This window comes from Leptonychotes weddellii, chromosome 7 (assembly GCF_054177405.1).
Source record: "Leptonychotes weddellii isolate Sample4059 chromosome 7, ASM5417740v2, whole genome shotgun sequence".
Classification (NCBI taxonomy): domain Eukaryota; kingdom Metazoa; phylum Chordata; class Mammalia; order Carnivora; family Phocidae; genus Leptonychotes; species Leptonychotes weddellii.
Window position 1 is genome coordinate 1547721 of NC_138375.1, and position 15679 is coordinate 1563399.

Here is a 15679-nt window from a genome sequence, read left to right on the forward strand (position 1 = left end):
CCTGAGCTGAAACCAAGAGTCGGATATTTAACAAACTGAGCCACCCAGGCGTACCAAAGTAAGAAAACATTTAAAGGAGTTTGGAAGTGACAGTAATGGGGGATGGCCAAAGAACATCTAACAAGATGAAAAGAGCCCTTGAGGGAGAGCAAAACAACATGGTAGAACAACCATTACACTGTATAATTTCTCAAAGATTTTCTGAAATTAAAGAAAGAAAAAAAAACTTTAAATGACATATTTATGTATTTATTGTTTTATTTTGCTTTTATTATTGGAGGGTAGTTTTAATAGATATGGAATTCTGGGTTGGCACTTCTTTCTTCCGCACCATAAACACACTGCCCACTGTGTTCTGGCCTCCGCGGCTTGTGATGACATGTTGGTACTCAGTTTGATCTTCTGTGTGCAATGTGTCTTTCTTCTCTGTTTTTCAAATTTTCTCTTTAAATTTGCCTTGTGACACTTTGACTTTGATGTGCAATTCAGAACTAGGAAGCTTCTAGAAGAGAGCACAGGAGAAAACCATCAATGCCTTTGAGTGTGGCAATGACCTTCATGATCCATGAAGGACATAACTGATAAGCTGGGTCTCATTAAAAAAAAAAAAACAAAAAACCAAACAGACAAAACACTTCGCTCTGCAAAAGACCATGTCAAGAGAAGGAGAAGACCAGCCATGGACTAGGAGAAAATATTTGCTAAAGACACAACTGATAAAAGGCTATTATGCAACATATACAAAGAACTCTTAAATCTTAACAACAGGAAAACAAATGAGACTTGAAAAATGGGCAAGATCCCCTAACAGACACCTCGCTGAAAAAGGGATGCAGATTAAAATATGTTTTACCTCATATGTCATCAGGAAGTTCAAATTAAAACAATGATGAGATATGTACACACCTACTAGAATGACTGAAATCTGGAATATTGACAACACCAAATTCTGGAGAGGATGTGGAGCAAAAAGGAACTCTTAATCACCCCTGGAGGGAATGAAAAATGGCACAGCCACTTTGGTAGACAGTGTGTCAGTTCTTACAAAGCTAAACATTCTCCTACCATATGATCCAGCAATCTTATTCCTTGGCATTTACCCAAAGGAGCTGAAAACTTAGACATAAGCAAAATTCTGCACCTGGATGTTTATAGCAGCTTTATTCATAATTGCCAAAACTTAGAGGCAACCAAGATGCCTTTTAATCTGTGAATGGATAGAGTTTGATACATACAGACAATGGAATATTATTATACAATATTATTCACTGCTAAAAAGAAATAAACTATAGAGCTATGAAAAGACATGGAGGGACCTTAAATGCATGTTTCTAAGTTAAAGAAGCCAATCTGAAAATCTACATACTACATGATTCCAAGTATATGACATTCTAGAATAGGCAAACCTATAAAGACAGTAAAACAATAATGGTTTCCAAGGGTTGGGGAAGAGGGAGGTTTGAATAGGCAGAAGACAGAGGATTTTTAGATTGGTGAAACTACTCTGTATAACACTATAATAGTAGATATATGTAATTATATACATTTATCCAAACCCATGGAATGCCCAACACCAAGAGTGAACACCAATGTAATCTGTGGGCAGTGGATGTTTATGATGTGTCCATATAGGTTTATCAGTTGTAATAAATGTACCACTCTGGTGGTGGAGTTGCTAATGGGGGTGTATGCATGGGGTAAGACAGGGAATATATGGGAAATCTCTGTATCTTCATCTCAATTTTACTGTGAATTTAAAACTGCTCTAAAAACATAAAGTCTTTTAAAACTCCTTAAAAAGATACTTAGCCAAGTGAAAATACATGCTAAACAAGACATCATGGCCAATCGAGGCAATTCCAAAAATGTAACAGTGGTTCAATATTAAGAAAGTCATCAAATAGAAATAAGGAGAGAAATCATATAATCATCTTCAAAGATGTATAAAAGACCTTTAATTAACTTCACCCCAATTCATATGAAAACCCTCAAAAACAGGAATTGTTTGATAATTCCTAAGCATTATAAAAATACTTTCCTATGAAAGTCATAAATAAAATGTGTTACCCACTGTCTTTACTACTATTTCATACTGTGCTATAAAAAGAAAGCTGAGGGAGCCAAAATCTATGTTTTTCCCAAATTTCTGGCTGATCCATTAACTGTACACATGCAGAGTGTAATTCAAGCGGCCAACGAAGGCTGAAGGAATTGTGCTGATCTTGACCTGTGGCTCGTCTCAGTGGAGAAGTAACTTGCATTTTGACTTCTGCCAAGTTAATTGCATGCTTAAAAAATAAAGCAAAAGTCTTCTGAGGCACATAAAAAACCCTAGAATTTCTACAACAAATTCTTCACAATATCTAGGATGAAGAAGCAGAAAAATATGACACGTTCTCTGGAGAAATGGCGATCAGTGAGGAGTAACTCCATTATCCAGATGTCACAATTAGCAAATGGGATTTTAAAGCAGCTGTTACTGCTGCTCAAGGATGGAAAGGAAAGTATGCTGATATAATAGATACCAGCAGAGAAATATAAACTACAACACAATAAGAAAACACAAAAATTATAAAGCTAAAAAAGACAATATCTGAATTTTAAAATAATCACTAAATGGGCTACACAGTAGCAGCAAGATGACAGAAAACCCACTGAATTTGTTTTTTTTTTAATCAATAGAAATCATACAGTGTAAAGAAGAGAAAGAAAAAAAAAGGCTTGAAGGAAATTAAATGTGTGCAATATAATAAGATCTAACATGGATATGTTTGGAGTCCAAAAAGGAGCAGGAAGAGACTAAGGAAAAAAAATATTTCAGAAAACAATGACCACAATGTTCCCAAATTTGATGAAACACATAAATTCACAGATTTATGAATCTCAGTGAATGTCAGTGGAACCCAGCCGAATAAATACAAAAGAAAGCATATCCAGGTACATTATAGACAAACTGATGTAAACCAAAGGGGAACAGAAATCTTTAGAGCAGCCTGAGAAAAATGACACTTAGCATATGAAGGACCAGTGATTCACATCCAACTAACTTCTAATTCAAAACAATGGAGGCCCGAAGACAGTGGAGTAGCCCTGTTAAAAATGTAGGTTAGCCCAGACTTCTACGTTCAGCAAAAAGTCTTCAAGAAAAAGGCGACACAGAGATATTTTCAGATAAAGGAAATGAAGGAAATATATTGTCAGCCACCCTTCAGTACAAGAAATGCTTAATAAAGTCCTTCAGGTTGAAGGGAAATAATACCAGGTAGAAACAGCTCTTCAAGAAAAAATGAAGGGAGTCAGAAATGTCAAGAGAAAAAAAAAGTGGATCATCTTGAGGGGGCTTCTTTTTCAGGAAACCAATGTCTGTGGTTGAATTTCCACTTTCTCCTCTTTTCCTCTTTGAAGACATTTGCTCCTTGTCCTATTCTTCTGCTTCTGGGAAACATTACTTGAGTTTTTCTTTGGGAAGCCTCAGTCAGTGTTTGTTACTGATTCTGAGCCTTCCTGCTCCTTATACCCTTTTAATCATCCTAAGCTATTTATTATTTCCTCTCTCCTTCTCTTCTGAACCCCATCAGAATCCCTCACACCTTCATGTCTCATCATTAATCTAGTTCAAAGTTTGTATTTTCTTCACATTCAGTGGGAGCACACACACACAAAAAAAAAAGTCTGAATGCATATAACTTATACTCACTTTAATATTTTTTCCAAAATATTTTCTTCCTCTATTTGAGCCCTGTGCATATAATATATATGCATATATGTGTGTATATGTACACACACACAGGTTTGTTCATTTGTTTTACAAAGTAGGATGTTTTTCTATGTTCTACATTTGTTCTCCTATTTTCCTGCTTAATTGAAGCATATATTGGTATGCATGATTACAACTGGTTTTCTATATATGTCCCCTGGATGCTATTAGAATGATCTCCATTCTTAGCTGAAAAGCTGTTAGTTCAGAGTCCCTGCTGAGGGATGCCATGGCGGACAGAAGAAGCCTGGAAGACTGGGTTGATCCAACCACATTTGCCCATCTAGGTGCTTTCCTTCTGTGTTCCCTGAAACTGCTGCTCTGGGGACAAATGTTTTCTAGTTAGTTTTATATTCAGTGAATCCTCTAGTCGAGGTTTCTTGTGGCTAAATCCAGTGATCAGAGCTTTGCTGTCTTGAGTTTGAGAGAAACCCTACTGGGTCAGGAAAGAGGCCCTCCAGGCTGACAGGGCCTCAGCTTCTTAGGAGAAATGTCCAGCCAGGAGAAGCCCAGTTGTACTGAGGTTTCCTGCATGGTTGCACCTCTCTCTCTCTAGGAACTTCTGGCACAGCTACTTCTGAATACTCTTGGTCTGTCCCAAAAAGAAGATGTGGGGTCCAGAGACAGGGGTTCTTCTTTTTCTTCTGGTTCTAACACTTATTTCAGAGAGTATTGGGAGTTCTGCCAAGAAACAGGAGCATGTTGGATGAGGGGTTGTGTGAGTCCTCATGACTTCTTTTAATCTGGTCCCATCTGTACTCTATATCCATGAAATTCATTAAACCTTCTGGCATTCTGATACCCTTTCCTGGATTCATGCACTAAATCTATTTTTAGCTTCCTTTGATTATCACTGTTGGCTTTTGAGAGAGGGATGTTGGACATCTGGGCTTATGTTGCCATATCTAGAAAAAGTGACTTATTTCCTACACATCAAACGAGGAAATTTATGAACTTAATGCCAAACCAATGATTTTTTCTATGCAAATCTGTGTTGTATTTCAAACTTATTAATGGAAATGTATAAATATTACCAAACAGAGCTTCCTTTTCATACTAAGAGTCATTACGGGTACATGAATAATTCATTTTAAAGCATACACACACTCTCATACTCTGTAGCCCCCTCCCTACTGTGCTCTCAAGACTGAGGGTCACACTCATGGGCAGAGATCATACCATTAAAAACATCCCTAAACGTGGGGTGCCTGGGTGGCTCAGTCGTTAAGCGTCTGCCTTCGCTTCAGGTCATGATCCCAGGGTCCTGGGATGGAGGCCCACATCGGGCTCCCTGCTAGGCAGGAAGCCTGCTTCTCCCTCTCCCACTTCCCCTGCTTGTGTTCCCTCTCTTGCTCTGTCTCTCTCTGTCAAATAAATAAATAAAATCTTAAAAAAAAAAATCCCTAAACGTGATTCTCCTGGACCAGCTGAGGGTAGTCCTCAAATTAGATGCCTGTCCTCTGCTTTCATTTGCCACAGCCCCCGTCCCCAGTAAGGAATACGGCAAATCTTCTTGGCCTGATGTGGATCTAATCTACCTTACCACCTGGTTTGAGCATTCTGTCTTCCATCTTCTACCTTCCCATATCTGACCTACTACCACTGTGCCTTCTCTGACCCTGTCCTGGCATGGATAGCTAAAAGCTACTGTGCCCTAAGTAAGAGCATTAAATATAACTTTCCCAAGTAGATAGGGCCATTCCTGGCCTTATGGACTTTACAGATCTGTGAATACCTACTCCCTCCATGGGGGCTATGTAAGGTGTATGTTCTGATTTACTCCCTTCCATTAAAAGCAGATACATTCATTAGGCCTACACATATTAGTGTCTTTGTAGTTTCTTTGTCTCCATGAGAGGGGGACACACACACACACACACACACACACACCTCTATATCACAGAAATAGTCTAGGTGATGAAATAAATAATAGTTCTTAAAAGCACTTACTTATTGATGAAATATATTACATAAATATATTAAAGGCTTTGTTTCTATACTTTAAAATTCTCATTTATTAAATATCTTGGAGTTACCAGGCAATTATGGCAAAATAAGTGTTTTATATCCAATTTTGGAAGACTTTTTTTTATCGCAATTGACATTATCTTAACAACTCCATCACTGAAATTGCCTGGTTCTGAATTACTGAAGAAGGGTAAATCAGGGTTAGGCATTCTTTTCTTTTCAGACTGTCATGGTATTCTCTGGATTAGAGAGATCAGGAAGAACTGGAATCATTGCATTACACACTCAAAAGGATCAGCTCAAAACTCATGTGGATACAGCAAGGAAATAAGTCACATAGGCAAATTCATATTCAGAAAAAAACTTCATTATAGAGTTGATGAAACCAAAATCTACAAAAACATATATACACAGGTACATTAGAATCTACTGTGTCAAGTATGTACTTTATATTGTTCATCATCTATCTATACACACAAAGTTTCTCCATAGATTCCTTTTATTAAGCAAACTTGCTAATAGGCTGGATTAGTACATTTTTCAGGATTTAAAAGTGTAGCTATTGTTCCATAAGTAGCTGAGAGTGTCATGGACATGGGGAATAGGCAGATCATTCCCCATGAGTTGATGAGCTACAGTGACTGATTTTCAAATGTTAATCAACTTTGCTTTTCTGGGATAAAACCTACCAAAGCATCACATATATTGCTGGACTCAATTTGCCAATCCTTTATAAAAGATTTGTGCCTAGGGGTGCCTGGGTGGCTCAGTGGGTTAAGCATCTGTCTTTGGCTTAGGTCATAATCCCAGGGTCCTGGGATCGAGCCCTGCATTGGGTTCCCTGCTCAGCAGGGAGTCTGCTTCTCCCTCTCCCTCTGCCTGCTGCTCCCCCTGCTTGTGCTCTCTCTCTGTCAAATAAATAAATAAAATCTTAAAAAAAAAACATTTGTGCCTTGTGTTGTGAGGAAAGTTGCCTTCTTTTTTTTTGCAAAATTTTTCTGAGATCTGGTTTTTAGCGAACTATTCACTTCACCAAATGAGTTGGGGAACATCTCCTTTTTCTGTATTTCTTGAAAGTCTTTGCAGAAAATTGTACTGTTTCTTCTATAAATCTTTGATAGGATTTACCAATGGTGTAATATGGATCTGGAGTATTCTTTGTGGGAAAGATACTTATTACAAATTAAATTTCTAATGGCTGTAGGACTATTCATATTTTCTATTTCTTCATGTATCAGTTTTGCTAAGTTGTGGTTTTCTTTGAATTAGCCCATTTCTTCTATACTGTAAAATGGATTGCCATGTGAGAGGGGTCACCCATACATATCCTAGATATATTTAAAGGCTATTACATATCATTTAGATTTGAAATGACTTTAGGATGTGTAGTTCTGTCCACTCATTGATAAATCTTACTAGGAGATTATAAATTCTATTAGTGTTTTCAAATAACTAACTTTGGATTTTGTTAATTTTCTCTGTTTTCTATTTCATTGATTTCTGTTTTACTATTCATTTTCCTTCTACTTAAACTATATTCAATTTGCATTTCTTTTTCTAGCTTTTTAAACTGGAAACATAGGTCTGTGATTTCAAATTTTTCTTCTTTGTTACTGTCCAAATATTTTACAATGAGAAATCATTTTACATTATTTATGTAAGATGTTTTTAATGAAGTTACACGGAAATAAACAGACACATACACACACACACACCTATAGATCATTCCAGTTCATGCTGTAAGCTATGCTAATTTCAGATACTAACATATGCAACTTTCAGGAAACATGCTCTGATTTTAGGCATTTAGGCTGAGAGTCTCTCTAAACTTTAAGTTGTACTGTTTGTTGTCTGTTTATCTGTCTGCATTCCAGTAATACCCTTGAATTCTTAGTGTGCAGCATTCTTTATCTCAGTGGTGTTGGTTGTTCATCAACATGCAAGCATTCAATTGCTAGCCAGAATTGCTTACATAAAGTAAAATGTGTTCTGAATAAAAATATATTTAGCCAGAAATTTTGAAATTGAGTTTATATTTCTGCTTGAGTACCTTCATCTGAGTGCATGTCATGGGAGCTTCTAATCAAAATCCTTACATAGTACTTGATCAAAATGCAGTTCTGTTTGTTATAGAGGTTGTGAAGGCTAAACCATTACAGAGATTCATCTCTGAGTGGGAAGGATCTGAATTATTTGAGATTAAGTTAAAGATATTTTTTTTAGCTTGTATTTATTTATTTATTTATTTATTTATTTATTTATTTATTTTATTATGTTATGTTAGTCACCATACAATACATCATTAGTTTTTGATGTGGTGATCCACGATTCATTGTTTTCATATAACACCCAGTGCTCCATGCAGTAGTGCCCCCCTTAATACCCATCACGGGGCTAACCAATGCCCCTTCCCCCCTCCCCTTTAAAACCCTGTTTCTTTCTCAGAGTCCATAGTCTCTCATGGTTCATCTCTCCCTCCGAATCCCCCCCCCTTCATTTTTCTCTTCTTTCTCCTAATGTCCTCCATGCTATTCCTTATGTTCCACAAATAAGTGAAACCATATGATAATTGGCTTTCTCTGCTTGACTTATTTCACTTAGCATAATCTCCTCCAGTCCCATCCATGTTGATGTAAAAGTTGGGTATTCATCCTTTCTGATGGCTGAGTAATATTCCATTGTATATATGGACCACATCTTCTTTATCCATTCGTCCGTTGAAGGGCATCTCAACTCTTTCCACAGTTTGGCTATTGCAGACATTGTTCCTCAAAAATTTAAAAATAGAGCTACCCTATGACCAAGCAATTTCACTACTGGGTATTTACCCCAAAGACACAGATGTAGTGAAAAGAAGGGCCATATACACCCCAATGTTCATAGCAGCAAAGATATTTTTTTAACATTAACATTCCCCATTCAAATACAGCTGACCCTTGAAGAACACAGGTTTGAACTACCCAGTTCCATTTATACAAAGACTTTTTCAGTAAATACAGTACAGGACTGTGAATGTATTTTCTCTTCCTTATAATTTTCTTAATAACATTTTTTTCAATCTAGTTGGCTTTATTGTAAGAATACCAGTATATTATATATATAACATACAAAATATGTGTTAATTGACTGTTAAGGTTATTGATAAGGCTTCCAGTCAACAGTAGGCTATTGGTAGTTAAGTTTTGAGGGAGTCAAAGTTATACACAGATTTTCGATTGTGCAGGGTGGTTGATAGCCTTTACCCCTGTGTTGTTCAAGGGTCTCCTGTATAAATCACTTGAGAAAATACAAAAGCCCACATATTCCCTTTATGGAACATTGAAGAAAATTTGTGCAATATGGAGGATTTGGGGCCATCTAGAAGTGGGTAAGGAATAACCACACTTTTGTGGCACCTGTGAGTCCACTCAGTGTAAATTCAGGTTACTTCTGAGTCTTTTAGCATTTCTATTTTCTATATGAGGAAGCACTGAAAATACATTAAACTTCCCAGTTTCTAAATGATCAGTAATATACCATTTCCAATTTAGGCTTGAAGGGTTTTTTTTCGCCCAATAGCACATCCAAACTACATTTTTTAAAAAAAGAAGAAAATAAAAAGTTGTCCAGGTATGTGAGAAGGTTTGGTTGGATGGTCAAATGTGGAGATGAATTTACATGACTGTTATTATATTCCTCAGTAGCACTTTGAAAACACATTATGGCCCTACACCAAACTGTGCAGTTGTGTTCATGTGGAGAAGATGTGGCTGGAATGTGAATGGTCTGTGAAAGAAATAAACATGCACATGAAACACTAAAATAAAATGTTATTTTCTCACCTTTAGTATAATGGTTCCCAGTGAGTGATTATTAATTTACATTCCATAGCTAATATGTGACTCTATCAGCCTCTTCATAATGCATAAACATATTTTTTCAGGGAGCTCAGAATTCACCCAACATATGTTGCTAATAAGCAATCCTTCATTCAGGAGACTGAATGCCTTAGACTCAGATAGGTCCAAATAAATTGTTGTAATGGAATCAACCATGCATGCCTAGAGTTCCAGTCATTTATGCTCTTTATCATTTGCGAATCTTAAAATTTTATAGCAATGAGTGTTTTAAAATCTCTTCATTAAAAGAAGTAAGGGTGAATGTTTTCAGTATCCACACCTAAAACTCTTCCAGAATCAGCACCCATAAGATTCTCTACTGTGCATCTTCATGGGACAAAGTGTTCACATATGGAAAGAATCCCACTGGCCTACAAGTGTTGCAGTGGAAACAGGGTAAGAGAAATGAAGTTATATATTCCATCAGACCAATCTGGTATCTTGTGAAAGTGAAAGGAGGATTTTCCACACACAAGTCAGATTTCATTAAGACCATCAGAGCCAGGAAAGCTTAGACACACCTTCCCAGGTAACCACCTCCTCTGCCTCTGCACCTGGAGAAACTCTGACAGAGACTTCACCGCCCACAGGAATTCCTTCAGCTTCCCAAGCCTGGAGTACCTTGGGAATGGCGAGGGTCATAATTAATGGTTTTTAATAATTTTTAATGGCCTTGCCTTTGATATTCATTTGCTCTTATTCAGTTTCAACTCTGTATAAATGATTATACCCCACCTAAGCTGCTTTGCACACACTGGAAAAGTCTCTTTTTGTGTAATAAAAAGACCTTGTGCTTTGGGAAGTCCTGACTCTGATCAGCTGCCCGTTAGGGAGGACCCAGAAATGCACAACTTTTATTCTCAAGACCTATGGAAATCTAACTTTTTCTGTGGGATATTAAGTACATACATCTAGTCTTGGTATCAAATAGAAATCACTCCTAGTTGGAAACTTCTAAAATTATTCACCCATTTTTAAAGGCAAATTAAAGTAATACGGCACTGATAAAATGATTAATGTTAAAGGATCCATTAGTCATAGAATATATTTCAATCAACATTCATCATAATCATTTATTTGGGATTTCCTAAGCTATTGTTAATATTTCTAGTTTTAGAACATTTAGGACACAGAGTCAGTACGTATTAACTGCATTACATGGAAAATGCTGAAATCTCCAACCCTGGGCTCTGTGACATGAATACTCCAGAACCATACACTCTCTATGTGACCCATCTCTTTATATTGTGTAATTTTAAATGAACCTGTTTCGGTGGGACTCAGAAAATGGTTGAATCATATCCCTTCCATTTTCCTACTGATGTTGACTTAGCTCATGACAGTATTCCTGACGTTACATGTTTATCCCTTTAGAGACTTAGTGTCATTCAGTGTCTCCTGTGTGCAGGCCAGAGATTGGCAAACTTTATGTAAACAACCAAATAGAAATTGTCTTAGTCTTTTAGCCCATACCATTCTGGTGGCTACTACTCAACTCCGCCATTGTGGTGTGAAAGCAGGCCGTGAGTGGACACACGCTTATGCTCTGATGAACGCCACCCATGGGCCAATGTTTGGTGACCCCAGTGCTGGAGAAATGAGATGCTTGCCTGCCCTAAAAAGGCTTACAGTGTGTGGAGGAAGGCACGATGTGACTAAGTCCCTGAGACGTCCCCAGGGCTGGGAGGGATCGGACCCACAGGAGAGCACCTAAGCGCAGAGGTATAAAGCATCACGAAAGGGGAGTCCCAAGCTGAGTCTTAATTTTAAGCATTTTAATTGAAATATAATTATATGTTACCATAGTTCTAATTTTAATTAATCAGCCTATGAAAATGATACAGACTGGGAAATTCACTGACAAAAAATAGGCTAGAAATGGTAGACACTCGAGCTTAGGTATGAAAGGTAGATTTCTCAGGCATGCATTTTTTCCACTTATTCAACAAATAGTGGTTGAGGTATGACCAAGTGTCAGGTGCATTTCTAGGAGTCAGGAAGACAGCAACGAGCCAGGCAGAGCTGATCCTTACCTTCTTTATGCTGACATACTAGTGGGGAGACAGACAATAAACAGACAAGTGAATGCAACTAGGTCAGGGGTGTGTGGGCGTTGGAGTGGGCAGGTGGAGCAGGCAAGAAGGGAAGGAGGGGGGAGGGGAGGGGAGAGGGAGGAAGGGGAGGGTGGTGGGAAGTGAGGTCATGGGGGTGCCCAGGATGGGCCATGTGGGGTCTTGTCTACCACAGATGGGACCACAAATTAGGAATGAATGAGATGGGAACCGGTGGAGGTGTTGGGACAGGGGAGTGACACACTGATTGACCTATTACGAGTGGAGAATAGGGCCTACCCCTTCCCAACAGCCTTGGTTGCGAGGCTCTCACAGGGGTCCAGGTGGCAGCAGGGGTGACCTATGGGAGTGCACAGCCTGCATCTCTCTGCCCATCCCTGGAGCCTGCACGTTGACCTACAGTGAGGGTTCACCTTGTAGGGTGCATGAGACTCACCTGTTGACTAGAACACAGGCTTCCCTCCCATTTGCTGCTGACTCTTGTACGACAAACCAGCCCCACGTTGGACAGTTTGAAACAACAGACATTTATTATTTTACAGCTTCTGAGGGTCTGCATCTGAGAACAGCTACATGGTTCTGGCCCAAGGTTTCTCCCAAGTTGGAGTTAGTCTATCCACTGGGGCTGCCTCATCTGAAGTCTCAACCAGGAGTGGGAGATCCACTCCCAAGGTGACTCCTCACATGGCCGTGGGTGGGAGGCTTCTCCACAGGGCTGCCTGGGGGTCCTCAAGACGTGGCCACTGGCTTTCCCCAGAGTGAGTGATCCAAGAGGGCAAGGCAGAGCCAGTGACCCCCACAACCAGCCTCAGAAGTGACATGTTATCACTACCACACCTTCTGTTGGCCACTCCTTAGTTCCATGTAGAGGGGTGGGGGCTGTACAAGGACATGGACCCAGGAGGCTGGATCAATGAGTCATCCTGAAGGCTAGCTGTCCCCCCCATCCTGATGGGTCAGATCTGAGTTAGAGCATTTTTAGCAAGTCCCCAGTGTATCCTAATTCAGAGAGCTTGGAGGAATCTCACTTTGAGAAACACTGATGAAGGCAAAGAGGTCCCATGAAGGGACTTGAACTGAAGGGAGCAAGGGAATGAAACTTTAATTTTAGAAAGAAAGCACCATCCACACCACTGCGAACACCAGCCACTGCCATCTCCCCCACAACCGGGAAGATATATGACGTCAGTCCAGGCCAAATTAAGATCCAGGGATCTTGGGCTCCACCAATGAAAGAGCAACTGTAGACCTTAGCTTGTGAGTCGACCTAAGCCAGTTTAGTCATGCACACACATAGGTTCCTTTGGAAGCTAACTATAGCTGTAGAAAACTTTAGGAGGGTGAAGGTTAACTGTCTAATTCTCCTAACCTCATAAGTGATTATAAAGAAAGCAAATATTAGACCCAATTAGGCTACACCTATGAAACCCATTAAGTACATCTTTATGACCAAGCAGGTATAAAAGTCCCTACAACCTGTTCTGTAGGCTTGATGGAGTCCCAGCCACTTCCCCTGAAGTGGGATGAGTCTGTGTTTTGAACCGGCTGTGTTTTGAACCCGAAGCACTTTTAGAGAGGGCTGAGTGCTATTAAGAATTACACCAAGACAATCTGTGCCAACCAGGGCTGTCCAGAGCGAAAGAGAAAACATGATCACTGGGAAGATTAATTTTATGGATCAACCCAGCCAGACTGAATGCCCTGTTGTGCAGTTAAATGCCAGACCAGATGTTGGGAGGGTGATTTTAGGATGTGATTAACTTTTACTTATTTATTTATTTATTTATTTATTTATAAGATGTGATTAACTTTTAAATCAATAGAGTTAGAGTAAAAGAAAGGACCTTGTAGAAAGTGGGTGAGCATCATCCAATCAGGGGAAGCACTTAAGAGCAAAGACTGAGGTTTCCCAAAGGAGAAGCAATTCTCCCCAGGACTGCAACACAGACACCCTGCCTGAGCTTCCAGCCTTCAGGGTCCAGGCTCAAGACTGCAGTGTCATTCCTTCCCTGAGTCTCCAGCCTGATGGCCTGCCCTGCACTATTCAGACTCATCAGCCCCCACAACTGTGTGAGCCGATTGCTTCAAATTCACCTCTCTCTCTCTTTCTCAATGATACTTAAATGAGATAGATGATATATAGATAGACAGATGGACAGACAGATCCTATTGGTTCTGTTTCTATGGAGAATTATAAGCCCATCACCTTATCAAACAACCAGAAAGCCAACTCAAGGCTGGAGCAGGATGGTTAGGAGTCAAGCCTCATTTCAGTCAAGCTGACGATCGGGGAAGTGGGTGGGGGATAGGGTAACTAGGTGAGGGAATTAAGGAGGGCACGTGATGTGATGAGCACTGGGTGTTACATGCAACCGATGAATTATTGAACTCTACCTCTGAAACTAATGATGCACTGTATGTTGGCTAATTGAATTTAAATTAAAAAAATAAAAGTTTGGTGGGTTGTTAAAAAAAAAAAAAAAGAATCTTCTAGATTCCTAAGCCCTGGATATATAAGATGGGGAACATCTCTCAAATATTTTAGCTAATCTGCCTCTTGACACAGCTAATTTCATCGATGAGAGCTCATTTCTAAGATTGTCAAACTAACAGCCCACTATTTTCACTGATTAAGACTCACCTCTGACTTGCAAGATCAGCAGAATCTGGTGTGACTGAATGTGGACTGTGGACAGTGGCTTCTGGGGAAATGCCAGCTGGTGTGCGTGAGGCTCCTGAGCCTTCCTGGCTGTACCACCTTCCCTGAGCACACTCTCTACCCAAAGCCGTGAAGTGTTGCCCACATGGGAGCTCCACACCTGTCCCCCAACCCAGGAGCTTTGTGCCAAGAGGTCAGAGGAGCTTTCCTATATCGGGAACATCTTTTCCTGCTTGGGTAAATATGACTCTCCACAAATGCAGCTTTCCCAAACTTAAAGAGCACTCTGTTTTTTTCATGGGATGAAACAGTTTTTGAGGTGAAGTAAGTGGTGGGAGCTGTTTCCCTGGCTCCCCATTTCTTCTGGGGTGCAGCTCTCAGAGCTCACTCCTCCTTCAGCAGATCATACCTGTCCCTGTCTTCCTTCCCCCAAAGGCCCCAACAGCCAGTCAGTGGGTATTATGAATTAAATTGTGTCCCCCTCTCAAGGATGTTGAAATTCTAATCCCCAGTACCTGTGCATGCAACCTTATTTGGAAATAGGGTCTATGCCTTTGTATATAAGATGAAGTTATTAGGGTGGGCCCTAGTGCCATCACTGGTGTCCTTATAAAAAGGGGACATTTGGACACAGAGATGGACAGGCACAGAGGGAAGACCATGTGCAGACAGCAGAAAAGGGGGCCATCTGCAAGCCGAGGGATGCCTGAGGCTACCAGGGCGAGGAGATTGCCCTGGAATAGGTCCTTCCCTGCAACCATCAGAGATGTAACCCCAAAACCTTGCTTTAGGACTTCTTGCCCCCAGAACCCTGAGAGGGTCAAGGGGCTGTTTAAAACTGCTCCGCTTCATGTGTTTTGTATGGCAGCCCTCAGAGTGGGGAAGGGTGAGCCAGGCAGCGGGGAGGATCGCACGGTGGGGTGGGGGCCCACTTCATTCCCCGTCATCCCCACCTCCAACCCCCAGGCCTGTCACCTGTGAGTCTCTCGCTGACTGAGAGCCGTGCTTGCTGGGGGCAGAGGCCCGTTCCAGCTCTGCAGAGATCTGTCCTTCCTCACCTTGACCTCCAGTGCCACGCCCCACCCCATTTACTGATCTCAGCCAAAGGCCTGTGAAAAGACATGTTTGCGACTTTCCCAGATTAACAGGAACAATGTTTGCACTGGACTTTTCCTGGAGCTGGAATCTCTAGGCAGACAGCCCAGAGCAAGCAGCTGCCCTGGGTCTTCGCAGGGAAGGAAGGTGGGGCAGGTGGGAGACCACATGGTGGAGTCCACTTCGTTTTCTTTTAAAGTGATAGCACCGGAGACAATGACAAAAGTTATAGAAAGGAAACTTTAGAATT

The 15679-nt window shown here is 40.3% G+C and overlaps 1 protein-coding gene across 1 annotated transcript in view; it reads right to left on the bottom strand.

The window, feature by feature from the left end:
* Positions 1 to 363: 363 nt before the first annotated feature.
* The window catches only part of IRX2 (iroquois homeobox 2), a 130439-nt gene continuing 115123 nt past the window's right edge, over positions 364 to 15679 (bottom strand). Inside the window, exon 5 of the mRNA XM_081825856.1 lies at positions 364 to 502. The gene's annotated coding sequence lies outside the window, so the exon portion shown is untranslated. The remainder of the gene's footprint in view (positions 503 to 15679) is intronic.